The 6,000-nt window shown below is 23.4% G+C and overlaps 1 protein-coding gene across 3 annotated transcripts in view; it reads right to left on the bottom strand.

The window, feature by feature from the left end:
* The window catches only part of LOC129613056 (uncharacterized), a 189,040-nt gene extending 184,058 nt beyond the window's left edge, over positions 1 to 4,982 (bottom strand). For all 3 annotated transcript variants that reach the window (XM_055526967.1, XM_055526965.1, XM_055526968.1), the window contains exon 1: positions 4,832 to 4,982. The gene's annotated coding sequence lies outside the window, so the exon portion shown is untranslated. The remainder of the gene's footprint in view (positions 1 to 4,831) is intronic.
* Between the last annotated feature and the right edge of the window lie 1,018 nt (positions 4,983 to 6,000).

Below are 6,000 nucleotides of genomic sequence, written 5' to 3' on the forward strand. Positions count from 1 at the left end.
CAAATTATTTTAAAATACAAAGTAGAATTTACTTAAGTCTAAAATGCAATGTAATGTGCCCCATTCTATATGTACGTGTAAGCGATAAAATTGAAAATTTTCAATTTAAAAACTATTAAAAATATATTCTTTGAGTTTTCAAGCGAACAATTCATTTAAAAATCAATTTTATGGCTAAATGCGAAAGTAGAAAAATAAAAACTTGTTGTTTTATATGTAGACCTCGAGCCGAACGTATATTTTATTGGTATATAAATATACGATATGGTTATATTGTAATTAGCAACGCGTAAAAGAATTAAAAACTAATTTACCTCACCTCTTTTTATTTTTATTATAATTTTTTTTTGTATTTTTAATGCAAAAATTTTAGTCGTAAACTCATTACCAGTATATATTTAATGTCAGAGTTCCCAAAGTTATGGTGTGTAATTAATTTTCAACTTTCATTTTCTATGTAATTTTTTTTTTTTTTAGATTTATTTTTAAATTTTTACAACTAAATTTTTTCAATAATGAATATTATTTTTATTGAACGTGTATTTTGAAGTTAAAACGAAAAAAAAAACTAGCAATTGAATAATTTTATTACTGTATATTCAACATGTACACACGAACATACATTATGTGTGCATGTAAATGTAGAAAAGTGCACATAATGCACATTTCCTTGAACGCGCTTTAAAGAAATTAAAATTATAAGTAATGACGTTTTAAAAATAAATTTCATGTAAAATTAAAGAAAATTTATTTTATAAAATAATGTATGTATGTATATAACGTATGTATATTAGGTATTAGTGCTAGAGCTAGAGCATTAAAATAAAGGTATAAATTACTTGAAATTATATAAACTGCATTCATTGTTGTAAAAATGATTTTTATTATCATTTCGGGTAAAATTTTAAAGTAATAAAAATTTTCATTAGTTTTTACTTTGACGTACATACGTTATATACTGCATAGACATGTATGTGGCATGCTCATACACATTTCTATTATAGGCTATAAAATGACATTATAAATCATTTGCAAATATATATATAAAAAAAAAATTTAATGAGGTTTTTTTTTAAAATATTTTACAAAATTACTAACACGTGTAACATTGGGGCAAAAAACAAAATAACAAATAGTTTCTAAACAAAATTTTAAATTTTTTTGCTGCCAAATCATGTAGGACATAAGATAATAACAAAATTACCAAATGCAAATCCTGAAAAATAAACACTACTCCACTAATCGGGACACTTAATAACTAACCTTGTCCAAATGGGAACAGGTGAAATGTTTGATTAGCCAACACAACACACTCAATTTGAATTTACATTATATACTCGTAGGCGTATCAAACTTTGTTCATATCAAATTTTTTTCATATTGATTTTGCTTGGCTTAATTATAATTTAATGACAGCTTCAAACAAAATCCAACAACAATGTTGATGCCTAACTTTCCTTACTGATAATATTTAAATTGAACTGAAAAAAAAATAAGCAGTAAAATTGTGAAAGGAATTTTACTGAGTATGAACACAAATCAAACATGTTCGTAAATACTGTCAATCTATAATTTATTATTTTACTAGACCTATATGATATAAGACCTATAATCTATAATTTGTTATGGTCTTATAGACCTTGTGTGTTGCAAAAATTCGGTACAAAATTTTAAACTTAAACCATATGAAAAAATAATGTTATAAACGTGAAATGTACTTTTGAAACATATAACAAAAATTAAATTTAGTTTAAATAAACAAAAAGAATTTGTAATTAAAATCAAAATTAAATAATAAAATTTAAATGTCAAATAAAAATTTTAAAACTTTTCTTAGTAGATATTAAAAAAAAACTACTTCGAAAATAATTTTTACGAATGAAACATTTATGAGTAAAAGCAGAATGAAGAAATTTGAGTACAGCAGTAGAGTCAGAGAACCACAGGGAACATCTGCTTTTCAATAGTACTGTGTAACATAGAATAATTGAAATGTAGTAACATAAAACACTGAGGAAATATTTTGCGGAAACAGAAGCCTAAAATATTTGGACAATCCTGATGCAGTGTAGAAAAAATATAAAAAAACTGCAAGAGTATTAGAATAAAACACAAAATTGTGTTCTATTTTAAGTGAGAAAATTTGAAAAACATTACTTTTCAAATCTGTATCATAGAACTTTAGGTTACCGGTAATAAATGAACTATAACATTAATTTCTTTTGAAAGAGAGGAGAATCTCTTAGTTCGAATTCAAACTAAATCTTTTGATTCACCCATAGGAAATGAGAATGTTTTTAAAATTTTTTCTATAATGCTCTCTATAAATGTTTGAGTCCATATTATTTCCATCATATCAAGATGCAATCCATATATACATATACATATGTATTTGTTGTACATCCACATACAATGTATTTGTTTATATTAGATTATTTGTCTTATAAAATCTGATTTAAGAATTTGTAAATTATTTTCAATTAAAAATATTCATAAAATATTTTTTATGAATTTAAGAACATTAATTACTTTATTATTCTAAAAATATCATCAAACTCAACATCAACTATATGTATACATATACAATTACATATACTCATATATTTTAAAGAATGCAATTTAATAAAGAGTACATTACAGAGTTTCAACACCCAGAATGTACATAATTATAATAAAATTAATAAAAATAAATATTTGGTTAATTAAGTATATTGTTTTTAATTATAATAACGTCAAACATACATATAAACATATATAGACAATATAAAAAAGTATATTGTAAAATACAATTATAATATACAGATTTTTTGAGTTGTAAAAGGATCACTTGAAATTCTTATTTATGTATACATACATACTTTATTTGAAATACTTATATATGCACATATATGCATTATATTTGCACATCATTCTATTATAAGTACAATAAGCTATGTATTTATAATAAAGAAGCAACTATATACTTTTATATTATACTTAAATAACAACAGCAATGACATTAGAAATAAGCACATATAAAAGTAGAAAATAAATAATTTTTTCTTACAATATGAACAAAAAAAATAGAAGAAAATGTTAGACTAAACGTGATTTTTATATAAAATGACTGATTATTTTGGCATGAATTGCACAATATAATGAATGTTTTCCCCTATTTTTCACAGGTATATTCTTCATATACATTTATATGCATTTAATATTACAAAATTTATTTATACTTATATGTATATACATATTATGTGCTTTCATTCAAGGTAAGTACATTTTATAAGCAAAATGAGAAAGCAACGAACATAAAAAACACATTATAATAGAAATAAAGAGTTTTCTAAGATATTCAATATGAACACAATTTTTATACACAGAGAAAAAAAAAATTTAATGTGATTTTATTATAAATGTACATTATATTGAAAATTCTCGTACAATTTCATGTAAAAACACAGATAATTATATATACATACAAACAACATAGAAACATATTTATGTGAACTACTTGCTCCAATATCTACATATTTTTTATATATTTTACATATGGTATATAATTGAAGACGTGCCAAATTGTATTGCACATATTAGTTATACCAGGTTGTACTTCTATAATACAAAAAAAAAATAATAGCAAAAACTAATTTGCAAATAAAAAATAAAAAGAAAATTTAAAACTTTTGCATTGATTCAGAGTAGAAGAAGTAGGAAAAAAATTTAGTACGAGGATTTTAGAATAAAATTCTACTTAATATTTTAACAAGTTAAATTTTGGAAAACTCACATAACCATGCATAATTAAAATGTATAAGAAATTTTTAAAACGTTTTCATTATTTTAACTGTTTTCCTTGAAAGCTTCTTATTATAATATAATCAAAAATTTTTATAAAAAAATTATATTTTAACAAAGAAACTCAACTTTTAATGAAATTGCAGTTATAATATAATGCTGAAAGCTAAACCATAAAAAAACATTTTTCATTAATATTTTTTAATTCTATTATAATTAGCTAGAGACTAACAACAACTTAAAAAAGAACTACTCAGAAGAAGTCGCAAAATGTTAGTTAGAAAATTTAAATTTTACACTTAAAAATTCTATAAGGTTCTACAAGATGGAAAGCCCTGTTCATAAGCGAGACAACAAGAAAAATATGGCAAAACACCGCAAGGTCTTAATGGGATGGACGCCTAGAAATATTTCGAGAGGGCATTGCCTGTCTGACGGCAGTCTACACGTAACACATACCTTTTTCAGAGCATGCAGCCACACTAGGATACCCTTCAATGTCTGACTCTGGCCGAGGCCAGACTGGGTATGTGGCGTAGAGCATGTTTGACGGGGCTGAGCGAAATATCGAAGATTGGTATCGGGGTCTTAGATAGATTTCTCAAGAAATCTATCAGCAAGCCGTCATTAATGGTAAGCTTAATTACTGCCTGGTGATCACGAGGTATTGAATGCAAAGCGGCATATTTGTTATAATTGAGATGTGATAGACTTTTTCAGTATAGAGTTTTTTACAATAGAGTTTTTTTCAATATTGTTTTTTACAGAAAAAAAATTGAAATCATGACAATCCTATTCAAATAATGTATTTTAAATTTCCATATTAACTTAATAATAAAACGGTAACATTGTTTTCTTGTCAATTCTGTCACACGTGTGAAAAGATTTTCCATCAAATTTGATTTTTATTCGAAAGCAATATGAATAATATAACAAATTATGTAATCTACAGGTATATCTTATATTTTAATAATTATTTTTAAAAATATAAATAAAAATATAATGTAAATAAAATGAAAATTATTAATAGAAAATTGACGTAAACACTTACCTTTTATTTTACTTGAATAATATCCAAAACTTTCAATTGTAATCCCAGAATTCGACGCAATTTTTTAGAGTTAAAAGATTTTTTAATTTTAATAATTATTTTACTTTAATTTAAATTACTATAGCACAAATACTTTAAGTAAAAATAACAAAAAAAATAATTAAAAAAAAAACGCGATTTATTTTACAAATTTCGAAATTTCGAATTAAAAAAAAATTTGAACTAATTATGGAATAAAACTATTATAAATAATAATCATTAATAAGTCCAATTTAATTATTATTTATGAGTTCAAAGAAAAATTTTTTTTTTAATTTTTTATTTTTTTTTTCTTACAAATCAGCTATTAATGAAAGAAAACTGAAATGAAACTAATCAATAACAAAAAAACAACATTTAAAATTAGAATTCAATGTCATGTCTTTGAATTGCATCAAAAATTTCAAGTGTGAATGTGCATTCGGCTAACTGAACAAAATGTCAAGAGAAAAATAAAAAATTTTAAAATTTTTCTCCATTATTATAGTGTTTAAATTATAATTACAGTTATATTACGAATATTATTACATCAAAATGCTATTTCTCCTCTTTCAAGCAATCTGTTCACCCATTAATAATACATATGTATGTGTGTGAAGCATCTATATGTAGCAATATATTAAAGTTTTCAAAATTAATTGCCAAAAAAAATAATCAAGAAATTTTTTTAATTTTTCTTTATTTCGTCATTAAATTTTCAGAAAAATGCAATGGAAATAAAGCAATACACATAAAAATCTATATATGAACATACATACATATACATATGTACAGTTTTTTAAATTAGACGTCATTTTTAGACTTCGGTCAAAAATTTTGAAATATATGTATGTGTAACTATGTAAGTATATAAATCAAAGGAAATTACGGAAATAGAAATTAAAAAAAAATTTTTGCTTTAAATGACAAAATCTTTAACCCCATGATAAATACAGTTTGTTACTAATAATGGAAATTTCGCTGAAGATTTGAAAAAACGTATACATATGTATATGTAAATACATACGAGTAATCATCCATATTTTGTTAATCGCATCACTTCAAGTACATATTGGAATATTATTGAAAATAATTTTGTTTATTTTGTATAGAATTTCGAACGTCCGAATTTATTTTTCAGAAAATTACAA

This window comes from Condylostylus longicornis, unplaced genomic scaffold, assembly GCF_029603195.1.
Source record: "Condylostylus longicornis isolate FDR11 unplaced genomic scaffold, ASM2960319v2 ptg000080l, whole genome shotgun sequence".
NCBI classification, from domain to species: Eukaryota; Metazoa; Arthropoda; class Insecta; order Diptera; family Dolichopodidae; genus Condylostylus; species Condylostylus longicornis.